At 49.5% G+C, this 16680-nt stretch overlaps 1 protein-coding gene and 1 long non-coding RNA gene across 2 annotated transcripts in view; one reads left to right on the top strand and one right to left on the bottom strand.

The window, feature by feature from the left end:
• Positions 1–3192, bottom strand: part of LOC139272565 (regulator of G-protein signaling 17-like) — an 81842-nt gene extending 78650 nt beyond the window's left edge. The window contains exon 1 of the mRNA XM_070888632.1: positions 2797–3192. The gene's annotated coding sequence lies outside the window, so the exon portion shown is untranslated. The remainder of the gene's footprint in view (positions 1–2796) is intronic.
• Positions 2945–16680, top strand: part of LOC139272566 (uncharacterized) — a 29534-nt gene continuing 15798 nt past the window's right edge. The window contains exon 1 of the long non-coding RNA XR_011594890.1: positions 2945–3072. This is a non-coding gene — a long non-coding RNA (uncharacterized lncRNA). The remainder of the gene's footprint in view (positions 3073–16680) is intronic.

Below are 16680 nucleotides of genomic sequence, written 5' to 3'. Positions count from 1 at the left end.
TTTGCAGATGACACTAAGCTGGGTGGCAGTGTGAGCTAAGAGGCTGCAGGATGACTTGGACAGGCTAAGTGAGTGGGCAAATGCAAATGGCAGATGCAGAATAATGTGGATAAATGTGAGGTTATCCACTTTGATGGCAAAAACACGAAGGCAGAATATTATCTGAATGGTGGCAAATTAGAAAAAGGGGAGGTGCAACGAGACCTGGGTGTCATGGTACATCAGTCATTGAAATTTGGCATGCAGGTACAGCAGGCGGTGAAGAAGGCAAATGGTATGTTGGCCTTCATAGCTAGAGGATTTGAGTATAGGAGCAGGGAGGTCTTACTGCAGTTGTACAGGGCCTTAGTGAGGCCTCACCTGGAATATTGTGTTCAGTTTTGGTCTCCTAATCTGAGGAAGGACGTTGTTGCTATTGAGGGAGTGCAGTTAAGGTTCACCAGACTGATTCCCGGGATGGCAGGACTGACTTATGAGGAGAGACTGGATCAACTGGGCCTTTATTCACTGGAGTTTAGAAGGATGAGAGGGGATCTCATGGAAACTTATAAAATTCTGATGGGACGGGACAGGTTAGATGCAGGAAGAATGTTCCCGATGTTGGTGAAGTCCAGAACCAGAGGATACAGTCTAAAGATAAGGGGTAAGCCATTTAGGACTGAAATGAGGAGAAACTTTTTCACTCAGAGAGTTGTTAACCTGTGGAATTCTCTACCGCAGAGAGTTGTTGATGTCAGTTCATTGGATATATTCAAGAGGGAGTTAGATATGGCCCTTACGGCTAAAGGGATCAAGGGGTATTGGGAGAAAGTAGGAAAGGGGTACTGAGGTGAATGATCGGCCATGATCTTATTGAATGGTGGTGAGGGCTCGATGGGCCGAATGGCTTACCCCTGCACCTATTTTTCTATGTATCTGTACTGATGTTAATCCAGCTCCCTCACGCTGTCACTCAATATCCCCTCACCCCCCAGTGCCCTGTGTTATATAAGAACATAACAAATAGGACAGGAGTAGGCCATGTGGCCCCTCGAGCCTGCTCCGCCATTCAATAAGATCATGGCTGATCAGATCATGGACTCAGCTCCACTTTCCCGCCCGCTCCCCATAACCCGTTATCCTCTTATCGTTTAAGAAACTGTCTATTTCTGTCTTAAATTTATTCAATATCCCAGCTTCCACAGCTCTCTGAGGCAGCAAATTCCACAGATTTACAACTCTCTAAGAGTAGAAATTTCTCCTCATCTCAGTTTTAAATGGGCGGCCCCTTATTCTAAGATCATGCCCTCTAGTTCTAGTCTCCCCCATCAGTGGAAACATCCTCTCTGCATTTACCTTGTCAAGCCCCCTCATAATCTAAAATGTTTCGATAAGATCATCTCTCATTCTTCTGAATCCCAATGAGAGGCCCAACTTACTCAAACTTTCCTCATAAGTCAACCCCCTCAGTCCTGGAATCAACCGAGTGAACCTGCTCGGAACTGCCTCCAAAGCAAGTATATCCTTTCGTTAATATGGAAACCAAAACTGCACGCAGTATTCCAGGTGTGGCCTCACCAATACCCTGTATAGCTGTAGAAAAGCTTCCCTGCTTTTATACTCCATCCTTTTTGCAATAAAGGCCAAGATACCTTTGGCCTTCCTGATCACTTGCTGTACCTGCATAATATCCTTTTGTGTTTCATGCACAAGTACCCCCAGGTCCTGCTGTACTGCAGCACTTTGCAATCTTTCTCCATTTACATAATAACTTGCTCTTTGATTTTTTTCTGCCGAAGTGCATGACCTCACACTTTCCAATTGTACCTGACTGTATCTCTACTGATTTTAATCCAGCTCACTTACACTGTCACTCAGTAACCGCTCTCCCCCAGCACCCTGTGTCTCTGACTGTATCTCTACTGATTTTAATCCAGCTCACTTACACTGTCACTCAGTAACCCCTTTCCCCCAGAACCCTGTGTTACTGACTGTATCTCTACTGATGTTAATCCAGCTCCCTCACACTGTCACTCAGTAACCCCTCTCCCCCAGCGCTCTGTGTCTCTGACTGTATCTCTACTGATTTTAATCCAGCTCACTTACACTGTCACTCAGTAACCCCTCTCCCCCAGCACCATCTGTTACTGACTGTATCTGTACTGATGTTAATCTAGCTCGAATTCACCCCCAGCATCCACAGCCTTTTGTGGAGAGAATCCCAGATTTTCACTACCCTTTGTGTTAAGAAATATACACCACGGCCCTGATGTTACGGTCATGTCTCCTGGCTCTGGATTTCACCACAAGAGGAAAAGTGGGCCCAAGTTTCGGCTGGAGTTGCTCCTATTTTTTTGGAGCAACTAGTTTAGTTTGGAGTATTTTAGAAATCGCAATTGTCAGCATTTAGTTTGCTCCAGTTCTAGTGAGTTAGTTTAGTTTCGTTTTAGTCCAGTTTTTTTTTTTCAAAATGGGGCGTTACCAGCCACTTACGCCTGTTTTGCAAGTTTGGGCAGTGAAAAGTTACTCCAAGCTAACTTAGAACGGAGTAAGTGTCGACTTTTGAACGCTCAGAAAAACCTTGCATACACTTCAGAAATTAGGCGCAGGTAGCCAGAGACGGGGTGAGTGGGGAGGGAAGTTCGAGGGAAGTTAGGGGATTTTCCAAAGCATTAAACACTTCACTTTTAGCAATAAAGAACCATCATCAATCATAAATGATAAATAAATCAATAAAGCAACCAATAAATCAATCAGTCAATCAGAAAAAAATAAAAAATAAAAAAATCAATCAATAAATCAAAAATTTCTACTCACCTACTGCAGCACCTATCAGTTCGGGAGCACCGGGAGCCCTCCAACAGCACTCGCAATCCTGCCTGCCGAAGAGCTGATCAGGCGGGTCCCATTGCCGAAGAGGTGTTTGGGCGGGGCCCGCCACTGGGGAGGAGTTCGGGTGGGACCCGCCACGGGGGAGGAGTTCGGGCGGGCCTCACGCCGAAGAGCTGCTGGTCGGGTGGGCCCGCCACGGGGGAGGAGTTCGGGTGGGCCCGCCACGGGGGAGGAGTTTGGGCGGGCCCCGCTGCCGAGGAGGTAAGGACAGTGGCGACGAGGCGACCGGTGAGGCAGGCAGGCAGGCTGCTCGGCCCGGGATGGGGCGGCGAACATCGAGACATCCCTTCGGCCCGGAGACAGGACGCGCTGGGAGGGCGAGGAGCTGCTGCGCGCGTGTGCAGACTCCACTGCGCAGGGCTGTAGCTCCGCCCCCAGATGCTCGAGCTACGCTGCGTCGACTGCTGAACACCGAGAATTGCGAGATCAGTTTTAGGCGCGCTTTTAATTCTACAAAATAGGCGGGCCTCTCGGAGGTGCGCCGTTTTGCGGGACAGCCGAAACTTGAGCCCAGTGATTCAACATTTACCCCATCGAACGCCTTGCTCAGATCACCCCTCAACCTGTCTAACCTCTGGGACTGTCGGTGACTATAACTGGTCTCTGCAATGGCTCGGTGGGGAAGGGGGGGTCAGGGGGCAATGATGGACTTTGCTCCCGAATGCTATCCAGCCACCCCATTGTGAGTGTGGTAGTATCTGACGGGCGAATGCAGGGTCTGTGATGCCCATTCACCCCTCAACGTCCTGCCAACAATTGGGGCTCAGGCACCCCCAGGTGTGTTGCTGCCCGTGGAATTTACCTCCGCAAGGAGCCCGCAAACCTCCAGTAGTGTCGTGGCCATTTTTACTGGACTGGCAATACAGAGAGCATCATCGGAGCAGGCCGGGGAGCGGAAGGAGCAGTGTGGCGGTGTACCACTCCAGGGAGCAGCATGTGCTGGAGCAGGAGAGCAACGGCAGCGAAGCGGGCGATGGGATTGGATGCCACCAAGATCCAGGTCGCTGATTGGAGCGTGGGCAGGTACAGCAGGAGAGGGGCGAGGTCAGGGCGAAGGAGCGGCGAGAGATTGTCGAGGGACGTGATTGGGGCCAAGGAGAGGCGCGCGTTCGGGGCCCAGAAGAGGCGAGGGCCCAGGGGCAGCACGGACCAGCCCACACTGCGATATGTGCGCGCACTAGGTCCGTGCAGCAGAGCTGGTCTCCAGTCGACTTGGTTAATCCTTGCTACTGGACCAAGACCTAGCTCTGTCAAGCCCGTGTGGTGGCTGGTGTGCAATGGCCACCACAGGTTAAAAAAATTCACTCACAGGCATCTTCCACCCTTCAACATGTAGTTCGGGACCTGGGATATTAGGTCCTTCATTGAAACACCTGTGAAATTTTTGGCGTGGAAGTAAGTCATCCTTGATTCGAGGGACTGCCTATGATGATGATGAATGCAGAGAGCAAGAGTACGACAGTTTGGGAATGTGAATTCAGTCAAAATAAAAAGCTGGCCTGCGTACACATGAGCATGGAGCGGTCACCCAACTGGTCCACTCGTGTCCGTCAGGAAACCTGCCGTCCTTACCCGGTCTGGGCCTTGTATCTGACTCCAATTGACTCTTAAATGCCCTGCAAAGTTGCCTAGCAACCGCTCAGTTCGAGGGATGAGCAATAAATGTCGGCTTTGCCAGTGATGCCCACATCCCCCCCAAAAAACGGCCAGTCTGTCAGAACTGGTGATTCGGGCGGGATTCTGCATCAGATTAGATTTGGTTCAAGCTTTCCGCTCTTTATTTTGCCCTTCCCCCCGCCACCCCCGCCCCCCGCATTGGAAGCTCATCCCTTCCCCCCTCCTTCACCCAATCATAAGAAATAGGAGCAGGAGTAGGCCATTTGGCCCCTCGAGCCTGCTCCGCCATTCAATAAAATCATCTCCACTTCCCCGCCCACTCCCCATAACCCTCGACTCCCTTCAGTCCCACCAAATGTTCCGAACGAGCCCTTTGCTCGGTTACCATTGAACAGGAAGCATGATAACAGCATTATAGTAGCCAGGTCTGGCAGTCCCTGAAGTTTGTGTCTGCTGTCACACACAGGGAGGCACTAATCATTATCCAAACACATCCTGCAGCTGATTCATCGCCCGACAAAGATCAGGTCCAACTGGGTCACGATGAGCTGCTGCTGTATGTGTCAACAAACACACACCATCACACTCCGCTTCGCTCTCTCTCACAACTGGTCATACAGTCATAGAGATTTACGGCACAGAAGGAGGCCATTCGGCCCGCTGTGTCTGCACCAGCCGAGAAAGAGCTATCCAGCCCAATCCCACCTTCCAGCTCTTGGTCCGAAACGCTGTAGGTTGCGGCACTTCAAGTGCACATTCAGGCACTTTTTAAATGCGATGAGGGTTTCTGCCTCTATATCACCCTTTCAGGCAGTGAGTTCCAGACCCCCACCACCCTCTGGGTTAAAAATTCTCCTCAATACCCTTTAATCGGCTGCCGCGTTTCCTACATTACAACAGTGACCACACTCCAAAAGTACTTCATTGGCTGGAAAGAGTTTTGAAATATCCAGTGGTCGTGAAAGGCGCTATAGAAATCCAAGTTTTTCTTTCTAAACCGCCTACCAATGACTTTAAATCTATGCCCCTGCTTATTAACCTAAGAGAAATAGCTCCTTCCTATCCACTCTATCTAGACCCCTCATAATATTATACACCTTAATCAAATCTCCTCTTAACCTCCTCTGTTCCAAATAAACCAACCCCAGCCTATCCAATCTTTCCTCATAGCTAAAATTCTCCAGTCCCAGCAACATCCTCTTATATCTCCTCTGTACCCTCCCAAGTGCAATCACATCTTTCCTGTAATACGGTGACCAGAACTGCACGCAGTACTCTAGCTGTGGCCTAACTGTGTTCTATACAGCTCAAATATAACCTCCTTGCTCTTATATTCCATGCCTCGGCTAATAAAGTAAAGTATCCCGTGTGCCTTCTTAACCACCTTATCTACCTGTCCTGCTACCTTGGACAACGTGGACCACTTTCCATACCTCGGGAGCCTACTATCAGCAAGGGCAGGCATCGACGAAGAGGTTCAACACCGCCTCCAGTTTGCCAGCGCAGCCTTTGGTCGCCTGAGGAAGAGAGTGTTCGAAGATCAGGCCCTCAAATCTGGCACCAAGCTTATGGTCTACAGGGCTGTAGTGATACCCGCCCTTCTGTATGGCTCAGAGACGTGGACCATATACAGTAGACACCTCAAAGCACTGGAGAAGTACCACCAACGCTGCCTCCGCAAGATCCTACAAATCCCCTGGGAGGATAGATGCACCAACGTCAGTGTCCTCGATTAGGCCAACACCCCCAGCATTGAAACACTGACCATGATCGACCAGCTCCGTTGGGTGGGCCACATTGTTCGCATGCCTGACACAAGACTCCTAAAGCAAGCGCTCTACTCGGAACTACTACACGGCAAGCGAGCCCCAGGTGGGCAGAGGAAACATTTCAAGGACACCCTCAAAGCCTCCTTGATAAAGTGCAATATCCCCACTGACACCTGGGAATCCCTGGCCAAAGACTGCTTAAAGTGGAGGAAGCGCATTTGGGAGGGCGCTGAGCACCTCAAGTCTCGTCGCCAAGAACATGCAGAAAGCAAGCGCAGGCAGCGGAAGGAGCGTGTGGCAAACCAGACTCCCCACCCACCCTTTCCTTCACCCACTGTCTGCCCACCTGTGACAGAGACTGTAATTCCCGTGTTGGACTGTTCGGTCACCTTAGAACTCGCTTTTAGAGTGGAAGCAAGTCTTTCTCGATTTCGAGAAAGTGCCTATGATGATGATGATCTACCTGTCCTGCTACCTTCAGGGATCTGAGGACATACAATGTCCCTCTGTTCCTCTACAATTCTCAGTATCCTACCATTTATTGTGTATTCCTTTGCCTTGTTAGTGCACATGATAAAAGTTCACAGGTTGGGGGTAATATATTAGCATGGATAGAGGATTGGCTAACTAACAGAAAACAGAGAGTTGGGATAAATGGTTCATTCTCTGGTTGGCAACCAGTAACTAGTGGGGTGCCGCAGGGATCAGTGCTGGGACCCCAACTATTTACAATCTATATTAACAACTTGGAAGAAGGGACTGAGTGTAACGTAGCCAAGTTTGCTGACGATATAAAGGTGGGAGGAAAAGCAATGTGTGAGGAGGACACTCAAAATCTGCAAAAGGACATAGATAGGCTAAGTGAGTGGGCAAAAATTTGGCAGATGGCGTATAATGTTGGAAAGTGTGAGGTCATGCACTTTGGAACAAAAAAATCGAAGAACAAGTTATTATTTAAAGAGAGAAAGATTGCAAAGTGCCGCAGTACAGCGGGACCTGGGGGTACCTGTGCGTGAAACACAAAAGGATAGTATGCAGGTACAGCAAGTGATCAGGAAGGCCAATGGTATCTTGGCCTTTATTGCAAAGGGGATGGAGTATAAAAGCAGGGAAGTCCTGCTACAGCTATATAAGGTATTGGTGAGGCCACACCTGGAATACTGAGTCCTCTGTCTATTTATTGGGGACTTGGCCTGGAGGGTGTTGCATGGAGCAGTATGTGCAAAAAGTTTTTAAGTCGGTTCACGGGCTCCCAGGCCGCCTGCAATTTCTGCAGTCTGGAAGTGTCCGTGCTCCACGTTTTTATGTAATGTGTGAGGTTGCAGCCCCTATTCGATTATTTGAAGGGGCTGCTCCTCAATTTCTGGTTGCACTTCAGTCCCACACTCCTGATCTTTGGGCACCCTGTGCGGAGGGGAGCGGACAGGTCGGAAGGCCTTCTCGTAGGACTGCTCCTGGGCATGGCCAAGGGGACCATCAGCCAGTCCAGGCAGCGGGCGGTCGAGGGGGTCGTTCAGCCTGACTGCCTGCCTCTCTTCCGCTCTTACATCCGCGCCAGGGTGTCACTGAAGATGGAGCACGCGGTGTCCACCGGTACGCTCATGGCCTTCCGCAAGAGGTGGGCGCCGGAGGGACTGGAGTGTATCTTCACCCCCGGCAACCAATTATTAATTTGATTTTAAATGTCTAAAGTTTAATTTGCTTATTGTGCTGGTTTTAGTGCCACACCCCGCTTTCAGCCAGGGGGCACTTGCATAATTTGTGTTTTTAGTGCCCTAAAAAAAATGCAAGGGGTCATTTGTTTGAAAGTGTTTGGTTTCCATATTTACGAAAAGATATACTTGCTTTGGAGGCAGTTCAAAGAAGGTTCACTAGGTTGATTTTGGGGATGAGGGTGTTGACTAATGAGGAAAGGTTGAGTAGATTGGGCCTCTACTTACTGGAATTCAGAAGAATAAGAGGTGATCTTATCGAAACATATAAGATTATGAGGGGGCTTGACAAGGTGGATGCAGAGAGGATGTTTCCACTGATGGGGGAGACTAGAACTAGAGGGTATGATCTTAGAACAAGGGGCCGCCCATTTAAAACTTAGATGAGGAGTAATTTCTTCTCTGAGGGTTGTAAATCTGTGAAATTCGCTGCCTCAGAGAGCTGTGGAAGCTGGGACATTGAATAAATTTAAGACGGAAATAGACAGTTTCTTAAACGCTAAGGGGATAAAGGTTATGGGGAGTGGGCAGGGAAGTGGAGCTGAGTCCATGATCAGATCAGCCATGATCTTATTGAATGGCGGAGCAGGCTCGAGGGGCCGTATGGCCTACTCCTGCTCCTATTTCTTATGTTCTTATCATCATATCATCATCATCGGCAGTCCCTCGGAATTGAGGAAGACTTGCTTCCGCTCTTAGCTCTCCTTAAATGCATTACCTCACACTTCTCCGGATGAATACCAATTGCCACTTTTCTGCCCACCAGACTGGTTCATTGATATCTTCTGCAGTCTACAGCTTTCGTCCTCACTGTCAACCCACAGCCACAACCACAAACTATTCTTTCTCTATTGCTGAACACTCTCTATCATACAACAACTTGTATTTATAAAACGTCCTGTAATGTTTATAAAACGTCCCAAAACTGGAGTGTTATCAGCAAAAATATGACACTGAGGCACAGATATTAGGACAGATGACCAAAACCATGGAGAAAGAGGTAGGTTTGAACGTCTTAAAGGAGGAAAGAGAGAGGTGGAGAAGCGGTGAGGTTAAGGGAGGGCTTTCCAGAGCTTAGGGCCTAGGCAGCTGACGCATGGCCGCCAATCAACATAAGTACATAAGACCCGAACAAAATTTCCCGCTTTATGTGGATATCCTTCAGTTCCTCCTTCTCACTAGACTCTCGGTCCCCTAGTTTATCCAGGTTATTTGTGTCTTCTTTCGTGAAAACAGAACCAAAGTATTTGTTTAACTAGTCCACCATTTCATTGTTCCCCATTATAAATTCACCTGAATATGACTGCAAGGGACCTACGTTTGTTTTCACTAATCTTTTTCTCTTCACATATCTATCGAAGCTTTTGCAGTCAGATTTTATGTTCCCAGCAAGCTTCCTCTCATACTCTATTTTCCCCCTCCTAATTAAACCCTTTGTCCTCCTCTGCTGTATTACAACATTCTCCCAGTCCTCAGGTTTGCTTTTTCTGGCCAATTTATATGCCTCTTCCTTGGATTTAACACTATCCTTAATTTCCCTTGTTAGCCACCGTTGAGCCTCCTTCCCCGTTTTATTTTTATTCCAGACAGGGATGTACAATTGTTGAAGTTCATCCGTGTGATCTTTAAATGTTTGCCATTGTTTATCCACCGTCAACCCTTTAAGTATCACTCGCCAGTCTATTCTAGCCAATTCATATCTTATACCATCGAAGTTACCTTTCCCCAAGTTCAAGACCCTAGTCTCTGAATTAACTGTGTCACTCTCCATCTTAATAAAGAATTCTACAATATTATGGTCACTCTTCCCCAAGGGGCCTCACACAACAAGATTGTTAATTTGTCCTTTCTCATTACACATCACCCAGTCTAGGATGGCCAGCCCTCTAGTTGGTTCCTTGACATATTGGTCTAGAAAACCATCCCTATTACACGCCAGGAAATCCTCCTCCACCGCATTGCTACCAGTTTGGTTAGCCCAGTCAATATATAGATTGAAGTCGCCCATGATAACTGCTGTACCTTTATTGCACGCATCCCTAATTTCTTGTTTGATGCTGTCCCCATCCTCATTACTATTGTTTGGTGGTCTGTACACAACTCCCACTAGCGTTTTCTGCCCTTTGGTATTCCGTAGCTCCACCCATACAGATTCCACATCATCCAAGCGAATGTCCTTCCTTACTATTGCATTAATTTCCTCTTTAACCAGCAATGCCACCCCACCTCCTTTTCCTTTCTGTCTATCCTTCCTAAATGTTGAATACCCCTGGATGTTGAGTTCCCAGCCTTGGTCACCCTGGAGCCATGTCTCCGTGATGCCAATTATATCATACCCGTTAACTGCTATCCGCGCAGTTAATTCGTCCACCTTATTCCGAATACTCCTCGCATTGAGGCACAGAGCCTTCAGTCTTGTCTTTTTAACACACTTTGCCCCTTTAGGATTTTGCTGTAATGTGGCCCTTTTTGCCTTGGGTTTCTCTGCCCTCCACTTTTACCCACTTCGATAAGGCTGGTGACCGCTTGAAAGTATCGGCCACGGGTCGGTGAGGACTGGACGCCGAGTCTCCGCGGAGGGGCCGCCATTATATAAATTGCCCTTCCTCAGTTTTGGAGCGGTGTCCGGGACCGCTCCGCCCGTCTTCGCGCCGTGTACGCGCCGGTCCCTAACCAACCAGCGCCGACCCCTTCCCGGAATTGCCCCGCGGAAAATTGCCCCTTTTGAAAACTGCTCCCTGCTGGAGAGGCGCTGCTGCCAGTCAGTGCCACTGACAGCTTTTGCTGTCGGTTCCCTCTCTGTGACTGGCCGGCACGTCAGACACTGTGTCAGTAGTTTCCGCAAAGAAGTTGTCACTGAGATCTGATGATGATGATGATGATGATGATTCAGTTCCATTCGCAACTCCTCCGATAATGGAGCAGTCCATGTTCACATGCAGCAAGACCTGGACAACATTCAGGCTTGGGCTGATAAATGGCAAGTAACATTCGCCAGGCAATGACTATCTCCATCAAGCGAGAGTCTAACCACCGCCCCTTGACATTCAACGGCATTACCATTCCCCCACCATCAACATTCTGGGGGTCACCATTGACCAGAAACTTAACGGGACCAGCCCCATAAATGCTGTGGCTACAAGAGCAGGTCAGAGGCTGGGTATTTCTGCGGTGAGTGTCTCACCTCCTGACTCCCCAAAGCCTTTCCACCATCTACAAGGCACAAGTCAGGAGTGTGATGGAATACTCTCCACTTGCCTGGATGTGTGCAGCTCCGACAACACTCAAGAAGCTCGACACCATCCAGGACAAAGCAGCCCGTTTGATTGGCACCCCATCCACCACCTTCAACATTCACTCCTTCCACCACCGGCGCACCGTGGCTGCAGTGTGTACCATCTACAGGATGCACTGCAGCAACTGGCCAAGGCTTCTTCGGCAGCGCCTCCCAAACCCGTGACTCTACCACCTAGAAGGACAAGGGCACACCATCACCTGCAAGTTCCCCTCCAAGTCACACACCATCCTAAATTGGAAATACAACACCGTTCCTTCACTGTCACTGGATCAAAATCCTGGAACTCCCTCCCTAACAGCACTGCGGGAGTACCTTCACCACACTGACTGCAGAGGTTCAAGAAGGCAGCTCACTACCACCTTCTCAAGGGCAATTAGGGATGGTCAATAAATGCTGCTCTTGCCGGTGACACCCACATCCCAGGAATGAATAAAAAACAAACACACACTTTTCAAAGAAAGGAATAAAGAACTTATGTTTATTAGCGCCTTCCACAACCTCAGGATGTTGTGACGCTTCACAAAGCGCTTTGCAACCAATGAAGTACTTATGAAGTATAGTCACTGTTGTAATATAGGAAATGCAACAGCCAATTTGCACACAGCAAGCTCCCACAAACAGCAATGCGATCGTGACGAGTTAATCTATTTGTTTTTGAAGTGATGTTGATTCAAGAATAAATATTGGCCAGGACACCAGGGAGAACTCATTTTGGTCGTCTTCAAATAGTGCCGTGGCATCTTTTACATCCTCCCAAAGGCAAACGGGGCCTCGGTTTAACGTCACGTCTGAAAGACGGGACCTCAAACAGTGCAGCACTCCTTCAGCACTGCACTGGGAGTGTCAGCCTAGATTATGGACCCATTCTGACTCAGAGTTGAGATGTCACACATCACTGTACACCTTCTGCCGTACTCTGCCTTACACTCCTGCACACACACACAATTGCTCTGTTTTGCAAACTCTCTGACGGGCACTCTCTTTCTCCAAAACACACACACAGACACACACGCAAACTCTTCTGTCTCGCTCGCTCCCTGATAGACGCTTTTCGGTAAAACGTAGTACTAAATAAAGCATTCATTTGGTCTTCAAGGAAGCAGCCCTGATATCAGGTCTGACACCCTGACACTATAATCGTGCAGAAAACAGTTTGATCTCATGTATGGGACCGTCGCAATTGACAGCTCAGAAGGAGGCCATTGCTCTCTGCTAGCAACCGTCCAACACTATCGACACTGCTCCACACTCATCCCATATCTGCTTCAAATATTTATTCAATTCTCCTTTAAAAGAAGCGCTAGTCTCTGCCCCGACCACTCCCTGTGACAAAGATTTCTGAGTTGCAACAAGCCTCTGTCTGCGAACCGCACTTCTCCCTCGCGATAATTTTAAATTGATGATCCCTTGTCACAGACTCCCCAAACAGAGGAAATAGCATTTCCTGATTCACTAACACAACCCTTCATCATTTAAAAATAAAACCTTCTTGGCTCCAGTGGAAATAATCCATTAGTCTCTCCTCGGAACGAGTTTCCCAGCCCTGGTGAGCCTACACTGCACATTCTCTGTGGCATTAACGTCCTTCCTATAATGCGGGGACCGAATCGGCACACAGCGGTGCAATGCTTTGCCTGGATTCATCTTACGCTCCCATTCATAAAACCCTGAGCCGAGAGAAGAAACAAACACGGAAGTAGCGATACCGTGGAAACACAGGCGCCTGTGTCCGGAGTCCCAGCCCGCCAGCAGACCTGAGCTTCGGGGGCTGCTGTCATTAGCACAGACCATAATACGCCTAGCGCTGTAGTATATCCCCGAGAATTGCCCGGCACAGCGGCAACATCTACGTCCGTGCTTCTTGTTAACAAATGCCACGCCGCACAAGGCTTTCGCGCCGACAATCCAGAGGCAAGGCTGACGGTGAGTACATCCTAGCACCTTACCTTGGCTGACAGCACGAGGGCTCTCGAGCGGAGAAACATAGGGCGCTGCCCCAGGCGACCTCAGCCTCCCTCCCGCCGGTCGACTGTGCTGCCTGCTGCCTCCGTGCAACCCGCTGTCTGGGCTGGTCACAGTGCCGCTCCTGCCCAAGGGCTGGCACAGGCACGGGACCTGGTGTTGAGGGGATTGAACTTGCACAGCCCCTCCTCTTCAGCACCAGCTGCTGCCCCAGCTCCCAGTGTGGCAGTGCATCAAGCAGCCAGACCTGTGCAGGACAGGATCGGAGGCGGGATGGGGGGGGGGGGGGGGGGGGGCATGGGGGGCTGGTGGGGGAGAGGCAATAAGGAGGCGCAGAAGGGGGGGCTGTCCTCCTTAACTGCTAAAGAGGGGGGCAAACTGGACCAGCCCCAGAATGGATTCTCCGCACCATCGCTTCACCGGCGGCAAGAGTCCCTGTCAGCGCAATTAAAAGGAAACCCATCAGGTTTCTTTTCTAATTAACCTTTTGTAATGAGGTAAAACAGGACAGAAATAACACACACTTGCACTCACCTCCAGACTCTCGGTCTTACCCATGCACACACACCTCATTCTGGGGCTCACAATTACTGTTGGTTGTATTAGAATCGCTGAACTTCCTGGCACAGGAGCAGGCCATTCGGCCCATCAAGTGTTATTCTCCACCTAAGCACCCGCCCCCCCCCACCGAGTCTAATCCCGCATCCCTACCCTTTCATCATCATAGACAGTCCCTCGCAATCGAGGAAGACTTGCTTCCACTCTAAAAATGAGTTCTTAGGTGGCTAAACAGTCCAATACGAGAATCACAGGCTCTGTCACACGTGGGACAGATAGTCATTGAGGGTAAGGGTGGGTGGGACAGGTTTGCCGCACGCTCTTTTCGCTGCCTGCGCTTGATTTCTGCATGCTCTCGGCGACGAGACTCGAGGTGCTCAGTGCTCTCCTGGATGCTCTTCCTCCATTTAGGGACTCCCAGGTGTCAGTGGGGATGTTGCACTTTATCAGGGAGGCTTTGAGGGTGTCCTTGTAACGTTTCCTCTGCCCACCTTTGGCTCGTTTGCCGTGAAGGAGTTCCGAGTAGCACAATTGCTTTGGGAGTCTCGTGTCTGGCATGCAGACAATGTGGCCTGCCCAGCGGAGCTGATCGAGTGTGGTCAGTGCTTCAATGCTGGGGTTGTTGGCCCGGTCCGAGGACGCTAATGTTGGTGCGGCTGTCCTCCCAGGGGATTTGCAGGATCCTGCGGGGACATCCTTGGTGGTGTACTGCTTCCTCGGAACACGGAACTTGGCGGCTCTCCAATTGGGGCGGGTGGCGGGACTAACGCGGGCTGTCAGCTGCGGAGCCAGGAAGAGCAGGGTTTGCTCCCACCCCCCTCCCCCCACCGGCCCCACATGCAGGTAACTTGTCTCTCTGTTGCCGGCCTTTGAGGACCGCCGGTTAGGCCGCTTCGAGCCCAATAACCTGAGGGGAGCAGTCCCGAGTGGTCACTCCTCTCGGGGGCCAATCAATTTCCGGGGATGGTCCTAGAAACAGGTGCAAGGCCCATTGCTAATGCAGGCAAGGGGCCTAATGTCTGTTTTCGGCAGATGCCAGAGACACGCCAAGCAATATGGGGTCAGATGTATTTCAGCGCCCTTGGAGCACGAGAGACAACACCAGGAGATTGGGGCTGAAAACAGGCACAATGGGATCCAATTTCTAGGCCGCAATCTGTTCTTCACTCCAACTCAGAAAACCTCACCTCCCTCAATCTTTCCTCCCTGTAACAAGCAATGGCTGTTGAGAAGAGGGAGCAAGGTTCGAGCGAGCATGGAAATTACAGCATAGAATGAGGCTGTTTGGCCCATCAAGCCTTCACCAGTGCTAACCCTTCAACTGGATCTATCTACTCCAATCCTGCTTCCCTATTATTTCTCCGAAGCCTTGTATGTTAATAAGCACTGGTTGTGTTTTTTTCCCTCTCCGAGGTAGGAGAAGGCTGTTCCTTACAGGAGGCGATCAAGAGGTGGTGACTAAGTAGGAGAGAAGGTCATTGAAGTCCCACTCCAGGGACTTGAGCACAAAACCCAGGCTGACACTCCAGTGCAGTACCACGGGAGTGCTGCACTGTCGGAGGTGCTGTCTTTCAGATGAGACATTAAACCGAGGCCCCGACTGCTCTCTCAGGTGGACGTAAAAAGATCCCGCAGCACTATTTCAAAGCAGGGGAATTCTCTCTGGTGTCCTGTCCAATATTTATCCCTCAAATCAACATCAGGACAGCAGATTATCTCGTCATTTCTGTTTGTGGGAGCTTGCTGTGTGCAAATTGGCTGCTACCTTTCTTACATTACAACAGTGACGACATTGGCTGTGAAGCACTTTGGGACGTTCGGAAAGGTTGTGAAGAAGTGCTTTCTGACATTACCTCCGACCGGCCTGGCTCTAATTTTAAGATTGTGCCCCATTGTTCTGGATTCCCCCTTTCAGTTACTTTTATAATTTTAAACACTTCAATTAGATCACCTCTTAATCTTCTACACTCAAGAAGCTACGAGGCAAGTTTATGCAACCTATACTCATAATTTAACCCTTGAAGTCCTGGGTGAATCGGACTTGAACTAGGCGAGGGACAGAACAGGTAAAAGTGAAGCAGCAGGAAGATAGACTGAGCAAATGGCCAGTAAACATGGGCATGGTTTGAAAAGCTGGGACGAGATGAATTGGTGTGCTGATCGGAGTGGGGTTGGGCCTGCACCCAGGATTTTGGTCTCTCGTTCCTCAGTCCATGCTGGGTCAGCTCCGTGTTCCCAACATGCTCTCTTTTTACTCCAAGTTGCCTGCGTTTGAAATAGTTTCCTTTTATCGACCTCCAATTTTCCTCTTACTCCGTGTGCATCTTTCCCATCCCATCGCACCATCTCCCTTGGCAATTTTCAATCCCCTTTGTGCTGCCAACAAGGTTTCAGCTGTGGCTCAGTGGGTAGCTCTCTTGCCTCTGAGTCAGAAGGTCGTGGGTTCAAGTCCCCATTCTAAAGACCAGAGCATAAAAATCTAGGCCGAATCTCCATTGCAGTGCTGAGGGAGTGCTGCACTGTTGGAGGTGCTGTCTTTTGAATGAGATGTTAAACCGAGGCCTAGTCTGCTCTCTCAGGTGAGCATAAAAGATCCCACGGCATTGTTTCGAAGTTATCCCCGGTGTCCTGGGCCAATATTTATCCCTCAATTAACATAACAAAAACAGGTTATCTGGTCACTATCACATTGCTGTTTGTGGGAGCTTGCTGTGCGCAAATTGGCTGCTGCGTTTCCCACATTATAACAGTGACTACATTTCAAAAAGTATTTCATTGGCTGTAAAGCACTTGGGAGGTCCTGAGGTCGTTAAAGGCGCTATATAAATGCGAGTCTTTCTTTCATTCAATGTCCTTCCACTGACATGGTCTTCCTGAAGCACCAATCGGTTTT

This window comes from Pristiophorus japonicus, chromosome 9, assembly GCF_044704955.1.
Source record: "Pristiophorus japonicus isolate sPriJap1 chromosome 9, sPriJap1.hap1, whole genome shotgun sequence".
NCBI lineage: Eukaryota > Metazoa > Chordata > Chondrichthyes > Pristiophoridae > Pristiophorus > Pristiophorus japonicus.
The sequence above is the reverse complement of the archived record's forward strand: the minus strand, read 5'-3'. Positions and strand labels throughout refer to the sequence as shown.